Here is a 17,643-nt window from a genome sequence, read left to right as displayed (position 1 = left end):
TAGCACCTCAACCGCCCACCATGATAGCCGAGTGCTATGGCCAGTGCCCTATGGCCTGAGTTCGATCCCAGGCCAGAGAGCTACCCACACGGCGCAGCAGACCTCTCCTGTCTCCCCATTGCTCCCCTTAGCAATGTATTTCAGTAGATCCACCTGTTCTGCTCCCCACTCTGTCTCTGGTGAATCCTCTCACCCGGACACCTCTGGCCTATACCCCAGTTATTCTATGCAAAGTAAATAAAATAAATAAACATCTTAAAACAGACAAAAAAATACCCAGCCCCAAACATTCTATGTCCTCTTCCCAGTCATTCCCATTGTTCGAATGAAGGCTCCAAGGAATATTCCAGAAAAGGTCCTTACATAATGTAATTTAACCCAATGTTTCCAAACTTGTTTGGTATGCAGAACTTATTCCCATTACTGGTAGAATCTGGAAACATTTTTTAAAATTAATTTTAAAATGGATAGGATTTTTTAACACTTTTGGAAATATAAGACTCTGAGAATCCAAATATATGTCAATTCTACATTTGTCTGAATAACAGGGCATAAAATCACACGCCCCCATAGCCCCTGCTGACATGTTCTCTAGCTTACATGTTCTATGACTTTAAAATGAAGGGACCCAAGAAAGAGAAAAAGAGAAACTATATATAAAATGTACTATTTTAAATATATTCTTACAGCAGAACCTTTTGTATATGGACATGTCCATGTGAAATATCAACGAACAACACAGAGAGAAGTCCAGGATGCCTGAGCTGAGGCTGGGTCATCAGTCATGTGGTCAACACTGGTGTGGACTGACTGCCCCAGCCTCCGGCTCTTCCCAGGGTGCTGTGACCGCAGCGCCCTCTGGTGTCTCATCTTCAAAGAGAGAAAATCACCATTACTATGGCTCTCACTTGCAGCCTGAGACTTGACCTGGAACCCTGTTTGCTAAGCAGAGACTCTTCAAGAAAGGTCCCAAACAGCAGTGCAGCGTCACCTGGGGCATTAGAAATGGAAGTTCTCAGTGAGTCTCAACCTTTTCTCCCAAGACCCACAGAATCAGCAAACCAGGGAGAAAGTCAGGAATCAGGGTGAGGCACTTGGGAGGAGGAACAAAATCACAGCTCGGTCCCACTGGGAGTAGCAATCTACTTTCTACCATGTAACATTCAATGGAAAAAAAAAATAGGCTTGTTGAAAACCAAATACCCTTCACCAAGAGAAGTTTCTATACGTAACCTTTGCTCAGCAGTTTTCAGTCGATGCTGGACTTTCAGACTCAAGATGAGATTACTTTACATCCACTCAACAACCCCACCACCAAGACCCAATGACCTTGCAGCACTGCCCTGAACAGCCAAGGAAGGCTCTAGAATGAACCTGGTCTCTTTTCTCAAAGGAAAATTTTGGGGTGATGATGCCCCTGCCAAGGAGCAGAGTTTGCACGAGCAGTAGACAGGAAGCCCCTGTGCCCCGTGTCCAACACGCTGGGAGGGCATCTCCAGCAGGTCTTGCTCTGACCAACCACGAAGCCATGCTCTGCTCATGACGAGGGACACCCGGGGACATGCAAGAATGTTCCCTGCAATGTCACTACGATGACTAGACAAAAACCAGCTTCCCTCCTCCCCAACTTCCTCCTTCCCCCGGTGGATGTCTGTTGTTGGGAGGCACAGACCCTACCAAAGGGACCCCAGGAGCATCAGCCAGACAGTCAGGAGACTCCTTCCTTGCCTCCTTAGCATGCTTGTCTCCAAAACTTGATAAAGAGGACATGTGAAATAGGTAATAACGGTTATAAACATCAGTATTGGGCCTCCCTGGTGTCTTAGGGGTTAAATCTCAGCACTATCACTGCTATGGCCTGAGTTGGATCCCTGGCCAGGGAGCTACCCACATGGCGCAGCAGACCTCTCCTGTCTCCCCGCTGCTCCCCTCAGCAGTGGATTTCAGTGGATCTGCCTGTTTTTCTCCCCACTCTGTCTCTGGTGAGTCCTCTCACCCCTGCATCTCTAGCCTACACCCTACTTCTTCTATGCAAAAATAAATAAAATATTTTTAAAAAATAAGTTTCTTGGCGGGGGGGTATCAGTGTAAAAGAGATAAGTAATGACTACACTAAAAGGAAAATTATATATTTTTATTTGAAAGGCAACTCCCCTAAAAGAGGACGTCAACCCTTTGCCATTTCTGCATTTCTTAGGACATTGCATTTTTTAAACGAACATTTCAGTCTTTTATGCGAACACTTAAGTTTTCAAACAACCACCATATGGGGTAGAAGCAATCAACATTCATCACCTACTGGAAGATATTTATGAGTAACTGAAAAAACAAACCGGGAAATCCCACTGCATGTGTAAGTTAAGATGCATTTGTTCCATTAATATTTAACAATAAAGTAAGTGTGGCTAGATGGAAGTCTAGGATAGAGTATATTCAATTAAAAAGTTCCAATGTGAAATGCATTATACACTTTGTCCAAATTATCACAAATTCAGATGAAGTGTATAGAACGTTAGATGAGTTTCTGGGAAGCTATTATAAAATACCATAAAACTGCATGATTGATAAACACAGAAGACAGTCTCACGGTTCTGCAGGCTAGAAACCCAAGACTCAGATGTCAGAAGGACGTTACAGGACCCTCAGGAAGGTCTGTAGGTGTCTGAAGCCCACACAGGAAGCCCCTTCTGTGCCTCTGCTACTTCCCGGTGTTTGCTGGCAATACTTGGTGCTCCTTAGCTGGTAGGTCATCACTCCAATCTCTGCCTTTCTCATCACATGGTCACATTGTCCTTATGTGTCCTTGTATCTTGTCTCTTCTCCCTATCAATGCATATCATATTGGATTGCAGAATGACCTACTCCAGTACCACCTCATCTCAACGTAGGCCTCATCCACCCCAGCCATATTTCCAAATAAGATCCCATTGTGAGAACTGTGAGTTAGGACTTTGACATATCTAGGGAGGTGGACAACTATACAGTCCACCCTCTGATCCCCCAAATCCATGTCCTTCCCATGTGTACAATACATTCACTTTCTTCCCTACATTCTCAAATGTCAGCCACTCCAGCATCAGCTCTAAGTGCCTCAGCTAAAGATCATCACCTCAAGGCCCCCAGTTGTATCATCTAATCATCTAAACCAGTATGGGCAAGAGCCAGGGTATGATTCATTCTGGTGTAAAATTTCTCTCTATCTATGAATCTGTGAAGCCAGAGAATAAGCTATCTGCTTGCAAAATACAACATTCAGGCATAGGATAGACATTCCCATTCCAAAAGGGAGGAATTACAAAGGGGAGCAAGAGGGTTAACAAGTCATAATAAAGTTAAAGAACTAGTAGGGAAAGTTCCACTAGATTTCAGGGCCTGACAATAGACCTTGGCCTATCCTCTGGGCCGGACATGAAGTCAGCTCCTCCCTTTCAGCCCAAGGAGGTACTAATTGCCCAATGGCTCCATACCATGGATCTATTCTAATTCATTTCGTGCTCTCTCTACTGCTTTTAGTCAGCTTGGTGGTGTTTCTGCTTGTACCAATTTCTCAGCAAACTTGTCCCATGCACTGAGTTCCAAATCATCAGACAAGTAGGTCCTCCACAGAGCCTTCCCAGATAACCCATCTCTCCTCCTGGCTTCTGCCGAAATGGTTGATTGGATCCATTAGTCACATAACTAATCTCTACCAAATGAATGTCAGGTCACACTCCTAGTTGGTGCTTCTAAAGCACATTATCTTGACACTCAGAAAATCTTTCAAGTTATCAAGTGCTAGTTCTTTTTTTGTTTTGGAGCTCCTTCCTCAATTTATCTCTTTCTTTTACATTTTATTAGAAGCAGCAAAGAGAGTTACCTTTCATACTACTTGGAAATCACCAAGCAAAATATTCCAGTCATTGCTTACAAGTTCATCCTTCCCAACATAATTCAACTATGACATTATAATAACATAATTCAACCATGTTCTTTGCCATTTTATTACAAAGATAATCTTTCCTCTGATATCCACTAACATGTTCCTTCTTTCCATCTGAGACTCACCAACCATCTTTCTAGCAACCTTCTGACTTTGATGATTGGTGTCCGCTCTAAGACAACAGAAACTTTCTCTGGCTTTCCTCACCAGAATTGCCTTCAATGTCCCTATTTCTACCAACAACCTCATCAAAGATTCTAAGTTTTGTCTACCAAGAACACAATACTGTTCCAGCCTTTACTCATTATCCAGATCCAAAGCCAGTTCTACATTTTTAGGTGTTTGTACAACAGCACCCCACTTTCCAGTACCAAAGTTAGTATCAATAATTCATTAATTCTCACGATTCTTGGGTGAAAGGAAAACCCACCATTGATATGAGTCCCTACTTCTGGCTCATGTATCCAAAAAGCAAGATGAGTCCTGATTATAGAAATTAAATTAGGATAATATCTATCCAATATCCATTTTAAAATGATGAGGTGACAGAGTAGGTGTGTATTAACCAGGCTGCTGGTTAGAAAAGGAAGAAGGGCAAGGTTCAGATGGGAAATGCTGGCTGGAATGTTGATTTAAGTGATCTGGTTAAGAATTATTTAATACTGAGTCATGATGAGCTGAAATACAGACATCATTTCCTTCAGTTCTTTAAAAAGTATGTACAGTAAATGTCCACTAATTTAGACTGTGTGGAGAAGAATCTAAATAAATTAGCAAAACACATGAAAGAAGAATTATGTGTATGTACAGCAAGCATTTTGAGTAGCACACAACCAAACTGACCAAGCACTTCCTATAACAGAAAACTATAAAGGTTTGATTATAAGGGGCCTCCCTGGTGGTACAAGGGGTTAAGTCTCGGCACGATGAAGCTATTGGCAGCCACTGCAGGACAAGTTTGATCGGCAGCCAGGGATGTGACCCACATGGCGCAGCAGACCTCTCCTGTCTCACCCGCTGCTCCCCTCAGCAGTGTATTTCAGTAGATCTACCTGTTCTGCTCCCCACTCTGTCTCTGGTGAATCCTCTCACTCCTCCCACTCCACACCTCTGGCCTGTACCCCAGCTCTTGTATGCATAAATAAATAAATTTAAGAAAAAAGATTTGATTATGAGGCAAATAAGTGTGATTTCTTATTTTTCTTTATTTAAATGAGTATGTACAGATACTTTCAGACAATGTAATTACTTTTTTAAAGATTTTCTTTACAATTTTACTTAAACTGTCGATTTACTTTCAATCTCTCCATATTCTTTTGCTATAACCTTGAAATTAGTTACACATTTCATTTTTGTTTTTATTTTTGCATAGAAGAAGTGGGGCACATGGCCTCCCTGTTGGCACAAGGGGTTAAGCACAGCATTATGAAGCTATCTGCAGTCTCTGCAGCATGAGTTCAATCCCTGGCTGGCCAGGGAGCTGACCCACATGGTGCAGCAGAACTCTCTTGTCTCACCCGCTGCTCCCCTCAGCAGTGTATTTTAGTAGATCTGCCTGTTCTGCTCCCCACTCTATCTCTGATGAATCCTCTTATCCCCTGCAACTCTGGCTTTTACCCCAGTTCTTGTATGCATAAATAAATAAATCTTAAAAAAAAAAGAACTGGGGCACAGGCCAGAAGTGCTGGGGGTAAGAGGATTCACCAGAGACAGCGCGGGGAGGAGAACAGGTAGATCTACTAAAATACACTGCTGAGGGGAGCAGTGGGTGAAAAAGGAAAGCTCAGCAGTCTGGCCAGGGATGGAAGTCAGGCCATTGCGGTGGGCTGTGGGGTGATAGCGCTGAGCCTTAACCCCTAGGCCACTACAGAGGCCCTAGTTACACATTCCATACTGATGATAAGTAATTCAGTTTAGCTGGACCTGATACTGTGAGCTTGTGAGCTTTCTTCTATCAGCAGTTCATTGCTCCTTCTAATTTCCAGGGTCATGGAATAAAATCAGATTTCCATGGAAAGGCAGGGGAAAGACATGGTTATTTACTGTGTTTGGGGCTGCCCAGGTCCTGCCCTGTTGATCTCATTTACTCCTCATACACAGTAAATCGACCAGTTTTATCTCCTTTTAATCAGTATGACTCAGAGAGTTTAAGATATTTTAGTAACATCAAGCAACTATGATAAAGCCCAGTAGAAAACAACATACAATCTGATAGGTCATATCACAGCAACAGCCAGAATATTCACTAAGTGCCCACCCGCGTGGCCCTGTGCCAGGTCGCGAGCAGCCAGGGCCCCGGTCACCAGGCTGCCCAGCTCACGCAACAGTGGGCTGCACCAGTATCCTAAAACAGGCTCTCAACCCACACAACTTCCTCAGTCAGTCTAGACATTTGCATTTCAACAGAATTAGGAGCAAATCAGGCCTCTGTTTGGTAACATTTTAACCCATGCTCCCATGACCTTTGAGGCAACAGATTAAAAATTAACTAAAAATTACCACTTGCTTGAAATATTCGAAATGACACCACTGGGATTGTAAAAATTCAGTATTTGTCTCTTTCATTAATTTATCATTTCATATCATTAATATGTCCATATTCAGCATCATTTTATCATTAATTTCAAAAAGAAAAAGCTGCGTTGGAATTAGAGCAGCTCCAAGAAGGAGAGTTTTCATCTTTCACGTTGAAATTTTTGCTCTCTCGATCTCAGCAGAGACCACGTAGCTGTGACATAGAGTGCGGCTCATGTTTTCAAAGTTCTGCCTGGAGTGTGTCAATAGTTTTCCACAAGCTATAAGGGAAGCCATGTTTATACAGAGGGGGCTGTAGACAGAAAACCAACAGATAAAATAAAAACATTCGTTCTCGTTGCAATAAATGGAGACGCCAGCAGGGGGCAAACTTGGAGTCCGCCCTAACTGGAGCAGTGACATTTCATCAAGATTTGTTGTGGCTGTTTCTCCCCCATCACTTGTTAATGGACACTTTCCCTGGTGATGATGATGGATTCCCTTATGTAGTCAAACCAACCAATCCACCCATTTTGAATTCAACATTCTGCTTTCATGAACTGGGATGGAATAGGAAGTTATTGCCACCATAAAAACCTGAAGTCCTGGTCTCTTTGAAACAGAAGTGCCTGATCTCAGAAAGGGTGAGAGTTCTCCCTCACACCAACATGGAGATAGGGATTCAGAAAGAGGATTAGAGATTTTCCTGTAACAACCAATGTTCGAAACTGCTTCTGCTCTGCATTTGATGACTAGTACTGCAAGAATTGCTACCTTCAAATAAGCACTTTCAAAAATTGCAATGGATCTGACAGTGAGAAATTGTGTATATTTATAAAGGAAACAATTATATAATATGCCACTCTGGAGGTGGAGTTACTTCTGATGAATGAAAACTCCTCTAGCTTTTCCCCTTAAGTTCCTGCAGAAATGATCCCTGAAAATACCAATGTCAATCACTAACCTCACTTGAGACCTGATTGCCCAGGTTATAGGACCCATCCGAGACTTTCATACCGAAGCATTTTGTAATGCGTGAGAGTGCTCTTACATCAGGGGCCATGCCGTTCCAATGGAGATGAGATTGAATTCTTCCCTACAGTGCGGGTCATTTTTTAATTTCAAGACTGGAGGGGGAGAGGATCAATGTGTTTGATGGAAAGAAATCAACTGGATCAAAGATCAGTACCTTACTTGTTTTTGCCTTTTATGCAACAGTTTAACCACCCATGAATTGTTGTTAAACATCACCAAACCATGTCCTGGGTCTTTTCCACAATAAATGTCTACTTATTTGGATTTTTCTCAATGATGAAGCCATGAGAACAGGACCAGATAATATCAGCCTCAGGTGGGGAACTGACATGTTTATCTTATATTTCAGTCTAGTGAGAACTAATGTCTAAACCATTAGGTAAGAGGAAAATATCAGCACTTCTTAACCATTTCAAAAGTGAACAAATGGGTCTTAATGATTTTCATAAAATTGTCATGTACAAATATAAATTCTAGCTCCAGCAAGTATAAGATGGATGCAAAACAACCTTGCTCTAATCTTCCAGTTGTACAAAATACAACACTGCAGGACTCCATTGCTTATTATCAGTACCTAAAAGAAAGTTATCCCTAGTTATGAATACAAGGTTAGTGTAAGATTTGAAGTAAAGGGCCTCCCTGGGGTTAAGCACAGCACCATGAAGCTATCTGCAGCCTCTGTAGCACGAGTTTGCTCCCGCCAGGGAGACAGCAGACCTCTCCTGTCTTGCCCGCTGCTCCCCCTCAGCAGTATATATCAATTAATCCTACTGTTCTGCTCCCCACTCTGTCTCTGGTGAATCCTCTCACACACACACACCTCTGGCCTGTACCCCAGTTCTTGTATGCATTTTAAATCTCTAAAAAAAAAAAAGATTGGGAAAAAAGCTACATTTAAAAAAGCTACATTTTAAAAATGTGAAAAATCCTCTAAAAATGTCCCCGTCTTTGCTTTAAATTTTGATTCAGATCTTAGGTGCCAACCCTAATAGTCAGTGGTTCTCAAAGTGTAGTTCTTGGGCCAGTACATCTACATCATCTGGAGCCTTATTAGAAATGTGAATTCTCATTTACGTTTACATCCAGGATCCATTGAATCAGAATGTCTATTTTTTTAACAAGCCTCCAAGTGAATCTGACACTAAAATTTAATACCTTAAGCCACTGAGCAAAAATAAGATCAGATAAGGAATTGTATCAATTCACTTTCTTTAGGAAAAATACTGCAAACATCAGTTTGACAAGTTGGTTATTCAGTAAATGGGACATAGCAATTTTATCTCCCTTTGCTGCGTTATCTCACCCAGCAACCACATACCTTACCCCACACCAAGGAACTGCCCTCTAAACCAACCCTCCATAGCAAACATAAGTATGTGCCCATCTCAAATGCCTTTAGGTTCAAACTGGCTTAGCTGGGAGATATCACTGCACTGTTTAGACTCCAGAGGCTAAAAAAAAACAGGTCCAGAATGCAGCTCTTGGCAAATCTTGCCCCTAGACTGCCCGCCTGTGTATATGCAGGTGTCTCTTTTTTCTAACCAACCTGCCCTTTTAAAATGCAAAATATCCCAGCCGGCCACAGAGCAACCCACTTGGCACTGCAGACCTCTCCTGTCTCACCCGCTGCTCCCCTCAGCAGTGTATTTCAGTCAATCTGCCTGTTCTGTTCCCCCACTCTGTCTCTGGTGAATCCTCTCACCCTCCTGCACCTCTGGCCTGTACCCCGGTTCTTATATGCATGAATAAATAAAATCTTTAAAAAAATAAAAAAAATTGTGGAATATATACTCAATGTAGTACTACATAGTTGTGAAAGAAAAGATAAAATAGTGACATTTGGAACAAAATGGATGGATCTCAATGTGATTATGCTGAGTAAAATAAGTCAAAAAGTTAAAGACAGATATTGCAAGGTTTCACTCACCTGTGGCATACAAAGAACAACAAAAAAAAATACACAAGAAACGTAGAGTAGCAATAAATCTTGAACTCAGTGAAAGAATATGATAGTTACCAAAGGGAATGTGGAGGAGATAAGAGGCGGTAGGGGACAGCTTCACAGCACTGTGCTCAACCACTTGCGACACCAGAGAGGCCCTATTCCACAATTTCTTTGTCCATTTGTTGAAACGTAATTGGGTTGTTTCCATAATGTGACAGTTTTGGACCGTGCTGTTGTGTACATAGATGTTGATAAGTCTTTTCACATGGAAGACTCCATATTATTTGCATAAATGCCTAATAAAGGTATTATCAGATCATTTAAAAAATAAAATGCAAAATATATAGAGAGGATGCAGCTCTTCCAGGGTTAGTGATTGCACCTGCCAGGAAGAGCAAGAATACAGTTCTGACCAACTTTTACAGACACTCAGGTAAACATCTCCTTGGAAGCTCAAAGAGGGTGGCAGGGATTGGCCCCAAACAAAAGGACACCCAGGCCCAGTGAATACAGAGAATCAGTGGGTTTACTTCAGTCCTGTGTGAGTCCCTGGCATTTGAGAGGGCCAGAGAGACACCAAGAGACCAGGAATGTGAAAGCGTCGATAGCCACCTCTTAGACCATCTTTTCTCCACTGTCCATTCCTGTTGTGGAAACTGAAATAATCATGTACTGTTGATTAGTTCAGATCATTTGCTAATACAACCAGTGCTTCATGGGAAATCGTGCCAGAGTTGACTTAGATAAGAGAGCTGCTGAGCAGCTTCTCCTCGTTCATCCACAGAGCCCAGTAAAGTCAAGAATGTGGACGAGCACCTTTCACTCCTGGACACTCAGTCTCAAACTGGCCATTGGCTCCATATGCGTCCAACCACCCAGAAGATATGTATCCCAGCAACCTGTCTATCATGTCCACTGTGGCTCAAAGGTGAAGACACTAGGTCCCTCCAGCACTGAAACATCTTTTTAACCTTATGTTTCTAACTTTGAAGATGAACGAACTATTTTATTTATCAAGAGCTCACAGGCAGCGGCCCCTAAGCAGCCCTGCCTGCTCTGGAGATGCTGTTCAGTGTGAAAGACTGACGCAGGCCGATGGCCTCTTCTCCAACTGCAACACTCATGCAAATTATATTTAAGCAAATAAGAGATCAGGGCCTCTCCTGGTGGCGCAGCGGTTGAGCGCTGGGCTGCGAAGCTGCCCGCAGCCTCTGCATGCCGGTTCGATCCCCGGCCACCGGTGAGGGTCCTACATGGAGCGCAGACCTCTTCTGCCGCACCCACTGCTCCCCTCAGTGGTGTGTTTCGTCGGTCTGCCTACTCTGTTCCCCACTCTGGCTCTGGTGAATTCTCTCACCCTCCCGTGCTTCTGACTGTACCCAGTGCTTGTATAAATAAAATTTAAAAAAAAATAAGAGATCACTTACAGCAATGACTGCTCATTCTTCACTGCTGGAGTAACGAATCTCTGATCTTGGCAGTTTGTATCCTTGGATTTCAGTTTCCCAGGCTTTCCATGTTGGTATCAGAAGTTCACGTCAATTATCTAAGTGAACACGCTTCGGCAACAGAATCTTCCAGGGAGCTGACTCACATGGCACAGCAGACCTCTCCTGTCTCACCTGCTGCTCCTCTCAGCAGTGTATTTCAGTAGATCTAAATGTTCTGCTCCCCACTCTGTATCTGATGAATCCTCTCACCCCCTTGCACCTCTGTCCTACACCCCAGTTCTGGTATGCATAAATAAATAAAATTTTAAAAAGGGCCATGAAGTTCTTCTGTGGGGTGGTCACCACCACCAAGGTGGTCTACTGAGCCTACATTTACAGGGAGCTCAGGCTAGAGCAGTGTCAGAAAGTCAGCAGCTACTGACTTTTCCACAGCAGATTAAACCAGGTGTGGGCTATGCTCAAATCCTGTTGCAATTACAAGGCACGATCCCAGACTTCAACAATATGTCAAGGAGAGGCAGAGGCAGACATCTTGCCACCTCTAGGGGTAAGTATACAAGACTTGATTTATCCATGCGCACAAAATGTATTCTTAGATATTCTTTGAAAAAGATTTCAAAAAGAAAGTGATACTGTAGAAGGTTGATAAAACTGCATGTGGAAAATAAAGTTCCATCCATGCCTAAAGAAGGGACTGTGAATTGATGTCCCGGGAACCAAATACAGTTTGGTATTTCAAGGTTTCAAAGGTTCCCAAGAAAGACAACCTAAATAATATGTTTGTACCTTATCTCCACATGTGGGAATTTGCCAATGCTGGATGCCTTCTAAGTAGTACTATTTTTCACATCCATCTTCCCCCTTCTAGATATCTGGTGGATAATTAACCACACTGAGTTCTTACACCCAGTCTCTCTCCACACCCCTGTCCTTTTATTGTGTAATGTTCTCTCTGCCCTTTTATATATATTATACTTTTCTTCACCTGCCCTTAGTAAGAACCAGGGGCACAGAAAGTCCTCGATGATGGAGAAAATGGAAACAGAAGACAAAGGTCACTGTGGAGAAAGAAAGCTCTGAGAGACGGGTCAGGTCAGGAGCTTTCAGGAGGATGTGTGTTTACCTGGAGAATTTGTTGCTTCTCCTTGAGTTGGCTGGCACGCGTCAACTTTGACCTTGTTTACCTACAGGTGCATTTCTGATGTTGCATTTTGTCCCATAGGGAAAAGGCAGGGAGACTGAGTGCCCTGGAGAAAAAGGAGAAGCTTCTGGGATATGGAGGGTTTCCAGCCCCAGCTACCATCACTCTCAGGCCTCTGCTTTCAGCTGCACCTGCTTCTAAGCAACCCTGGTATTTGGAAATTTTAGATACTTATCTGGGCACTGTTCCTTTGTCCCCAGAACATATTTTGGGACATTTGAGATGCAAAACGAATGAGGTCAGAAAGGGAGGGGCGCTGGGCGGAGGCAGGAGAGGAGCCCAGGGAGCAGCAGCGTTTGATGGTCGCCCCACGAATGTTCCACTTCCCTGACGTCCCAAAGCGCACACATCAAACGGGACTTTGAAGACACTTATTTTTGAAGTCAGGGTGCTCCACCCGTGTGTTTATTGAATCTTCCAGGGCCCATTGTTGAGCTGATATTCTTCTCATTTCCCTTCCTGAATATTTCAATCTGACTCCTAGAACTTGTGCCAGGATCTGGCTCCCCTTAAGCCCGTGTCCTCCCGATTGCTCCCAGGCAGAAGGGGGAGGAGATCGTTGCCATCATCACCCGCCCTTACTCGGGACAGCTGCGGAAAGGCCAAATTTTTATGAAAGTCATTATTTTAAAGCCCTCGCCACACAAATATTCTTCAGCCTCTGTGATTATAAACACCCTATGTAGAGGCACATTTTAGGGTTGGTTTTGTTACAGGGCAGGGAGAAGGGCACCCCAGAACCCCCAAACCTGCATGCTTTAAATAGGTTCTGCCATCCACTGCATATAAGAACTTTAATGGAAAGGAATTTTAATACAATTAGTGTGCAATACAGAAAGACAGTTTCCAAATTAGTTTCCAAATCAAGCACCCAAAGTGACCCGTCCCCTCATGGGTAAAAGTCCATCCAAATGGGATTGGCCCAGAGCAAGGCCCGAAAGTCTGCCACGAGTCTAAAGCACCTTCTGACAGAGACCCGTAAAAAAGGATCTGAAATAGTCAGAAGTCTGGGAGGAAAAGCGCAAAATCAAAATCAAGGTAAAAACTGCCATTGTCACCTCCCCACGGGTCTCTCACCCACGTCTGTTTCAACCAGTCCAGGACCAAGAAGCAAGGGCAGCTTCTTCACATATCTCTGCTCCATGTGCCTCCTCCAGGTCTCCTGCTCTCCATCCTGCTTCCTTCCTTCTGTCTCTTCTCCAGCTTTTCCTCCTCCTTGCTCAACTCCACCCTCCCTTGGATGGGGCGGGGAACCTGGACCCACCCCTTATCCTGGGGACCACCCTGTTCCAGTTGGCTGACCTAAAACCTCACATAAGTTAAATCATGTCCTTAAAAGAGCAAGCTGAGGGCCATAAGAACCCAAAAATGGATACCGCCTGGCAGGAGCCCACCTGATGGATGACCAGCAGCTCACTTTATTAACTGGGTTTCTTCTGGGGATTTGTCTTATGGCCACATGTGTCCCCAAACACTTAGTCAGTGGGGTCAAGATTTCTCATCCTCAGCTCTGATGACACCTTGTCATGGGTGGTGGCGCTGCTGTGCCTTGTAACACTGGACTCTGACCTGCTAGATTCCCATGGCAACACCTCGGCAGCTGAGCATGACCAGCAAGACATCTTCAAATACTGTCTTCTGTCCTCTGGGGAGCATTCCCTGGTGGGGGCCACTGAGTTAGGATGAGATCAGATTTGAGTTAGGGTAGAGCTTTTACAAGCCTTACCACATTGTATTGAAACTACAAACTCATTTATAGAATCGCTATATTATTTTCAAGAGCAAAGATCCAATGTGTTGCATATTTTCTCACCAAGAATCTAAAAAACACTTTATGGTCAAGTACATGAATGAATGAACAAATAAAAGCAAATACTCAAACAAACCAATAGAGGGAATTGTGTAAAGAGAATTCTTCAAGAGGCACCTGGTACCTGTTAAGGATCTTAAGGAAATTTTTTAAAAGATGTCAATGCAAAGATGGAGAAATCTGAGACAAGGTTAAAGAGAGGGCGGCCATCTTGCTTGCTTCCCGGTCAGTAAAGGGCCAGGAAAGCTGATAGACAGTCGGCTTGTGGGTTAAGAACATGCACTTCATAGATCTCCCTGGTGGTGCAAGGGGTTAAGACACAACCTATGAAGCTATCTGCAGTCACTGTGGCACGAGTTCGATCCCCCGCCTGGCCAGGGAGCCACCCACATGGTGCAGCAGACCTCTCCTGACTTGCCCACTGCTCCCCTCAGCAGTGTACTTTGGTCAGTCTGCCTGTTCTGTTCCCCACTCTGTCTCCCCTCCCCCCCAGGACCTCTGGCTTGTACCCCAGCTCTTGTACGAATAAATAAATAAATCTTAAAAAAAAAAAAAAAAGAACATGCACTTCATTCAGTCCCCCAGCATTTACAATTGCCCATTTCTTTCTCTCTGCCTTCACCAAACTTCCTCAGGCTTCTTTCTTTCCCTTAGATTCCCAAATCCGCCTTGTTCCCAACCCTGAGCAAGCACAAAAAAATATGAAATGTGCCATGCCTCCCCTTATCAGCTTCCCCTGGAATTGGCTGACCACAGCTGGACACTTTCCTGTCATCCCAACTGGTGGTTTCCCCTGCCTGTCCAGCTTCCTCTGAAAAGACCTTGTTTATCTCTGCTTGCCCCTCCTTTACCCTTGAAAAGAAACCTTATTTCTCTCTGATTTTGAAACACTTGCAGATTTCAGCAATTAGAGCAGCTCCCTGTCACAATGGCCTGTTTTCTAAATAGAGTTTTTCTCTATTTGACAAGCTGAGTGAATTTATTTTTATTTGATACCAGGTTGCTAAGCCTGAGTTTTATTTTTTGCAAAAGGACAAGGAAAGAAAAAAAATGGCCTCTAGGGGTCCTTTGCAGTCTAGGGTATATGGAAACCCAAATTCACTTTATCTATTTCAAACTTTTAAGAGAAAAAAATATGTACAGTTCACAGAGTTGGATCAAGTGATTTTTTTTTATTAAATCAAATTTCACAAGTCCACTTGTTTTTTTTTAACCATAGACTAGAAATGCCTCAATGCTTATACCATTTCAGCATTTAGAACTGTAGCAAAGCATTGTTCTGCACTGTTATTTGTGGAATAACAAGATGCTACAATATCTTGATTCCTGTCTTTGCAGGAGCTCTAGTGACCTTCACCCTGGGCTATGTGAAGGTCACTGGGATCTGAGGGGTGTCTTGGCTTAGGGAATATTCTCAGTGCAATGCAGGCTGTTTATTTCTCAGGCATTTTTACAACTGACATTTGGGTGTGCTGTGCTGGTCTTTTGGTATTGAGTCAAGTTACATGCTTCTTACAAACCACATTATCATTCCTTTCTTTTTCTTTTTTTTTTTAAAGATTTATTTATTTATGTATACAAGAACTGGGGTACAGGCCAGAGGTGCAGGAGGTGAGAGGATTCACCAGAGACAGAGTGGGGAGAGAACAGGCAGACTGACTGAAATCCACTGCTGAGGGGAGCAGCGGATGAGTCACGAGAGAGCTGCTGCACCATGTATGTGTCTCCCTGGTAAGGGATTGAACTCATGCTGCAGTGGCTGCAGATAACTTCTTAAGTCGTGTCTTAACCCCTTGCGCCACCAGGCAGGCCCTCTGGTTTTAACTTTTTGAGCGGCAACCATGCTGTTTTCCATAGAGTTGCAACTTTTTGCATTCTCATCAGTCCACCAGGCTTCCACCTTCTCCATGTTGATTTCATTGTATTTAGCAACATAAACCAATAAGCTGTGATGCTGCCTAATTTTGACTTGATTTTCTCTCCCAGTTTTTCTTGCCTGCATGAATAATCATAACAGCTATTTCTTTCTGAAACAATTTATCAAATATTCTCAGAACATTTATAGATGTGAAGCTGTTCTATAAAACTACATATAAAAATAATAAATGCCAAATCACACAGTAGTTTAAAAGAATGAAATGTTTCAACTAGGGTAATTCAAAAGGAAAGAAAATGTGTTCAGAAAGTGGTGGCTGTTGCTTGAGAACACTGGAGGGAATTAGGTGGGGCTTCTCATTTCCTATATGGCAATGTGTTTAATTTTAATTAGAAGTTGATCAGAGATAAAATTAACATCGAAAAATGTTTTCCTTAACCTACCGTTGTTGTCTGCAAAATCTTTGACCTTAAAATTTTCTAATTGATCTGTCTATAAAATGGAGGTGACACACAGTTCCAATGGGTCAACAATAAGAATGAATTGTCAACAAAAATCATGGTAACAGGAAACAATAAAAGGATTTTTTTAAGTAATGACAGTAAAGAATTTCTAAGCTAGAATTTTATACTCAGCAAAAATAGTCTTCAATAACCAAGGCAAAATAAATATATTTTTAAGACCAACAGAAAACCAGGCAAAATTGTTGTGGTGCACACTAACAGAAATACTAGAAAGCAAAGGGAAAATGATCGGGTTGGAATTACAGCAGCACAGGAGAATAAAGAACACGGGAGAGAATAAACATGTGAGTAAATCTAGTAAAAGTTGATTTTTTAAAGCAGTTGAAATAAATTTCTAGTTTTAAATATATATGTAGATACAGATATATCTCTCTATATAAATACATATGGATATATTGGGTTGTTGGAAAAGTCATGATGTATTTTCTATTTTTCAAGCAAAAATGTGTCATGACTTTTCCAACAACCCAATGTAGGTAATTAAATTCGTGATAGCAGGGGCACAAAAGGAAGGAGAAATAATGGATTCAAAGTGTTACAAAAAACTTATATTTTCAAAGAAATGGTAACAGTACTAATTTGAGGTCAAGATATATGCTGTGATCTCTATGGTAACTGAGATCATTTTGATGAGATGTGAGGTTCAGAAAGAAAAGTCTTGGCAGAGCTCACCTTTCAGTGGCACATGGCAAGTTTACCCAGGAGATGAAGATATTTGCACAGACACAGGTAGGCAAAGGTTACATTTTAAAAGACTTATTAGGAAAAGCAGAGAGGCACTGCATAGTCACAGGCCAGCAGGAGAGCTGCCTCTTACCAGTGCAGAAATTGTCCTGAGATACTGTTGTTTTGGGGAAGGGTTCATGCCTTTGTGGGATTGTTATCTATTGTAAATTAATTACTTCTAAATTGAGACTAGGTTGATTCTCTATAATGGCCATCAATCTCCATATCACCACCCCCACCCCCAATACTTTTTAAAGCAGTGTAATACTTGCTATAACAGTTGGCACCTGAGGGTTATTCATTTCTATAGCTGATTTAACAACTATGTTAATCATTTCTACTCACATCTCCAATTTCTGGTCTCGTGATGCCTCCATCTTAAATTTTCTACTCTAAGACTCCATCAGTAACCACTAAAAGAATAGTAAAATACGTTATTTCTTGAAAGCTAATAAAGGAAGGAAAGATTTTTTAACTTAATGAACCAAAAGGCAAGAAAGAGAAGAACATAGATCAGGAAAGACAAATATAAAACCCTAAATGAGATGAAATATGTAAAACCAAATGTATTAGTAATTACATTAAATGTACCCAAAATAACTACTCCAATTATAACACAAGAAAATGTCAGGTGAATGGATT

Source organism: Talpa europaea (assembly GCF_964194135.1).
Source record: "Talpa europaea genome assembly, chromosome: 1".
Classification (NCBI taxonomy): Eukaryota; Metazoa; Chordata; class Mammalia; order Eulipotyphla; family Talpidae; genus Talpa; species Talpa europaea.
The sequence above is the reverse complement of the archived record's forward strand: the minus strand, read 5'-3'. Positions refer to the sequence as shown.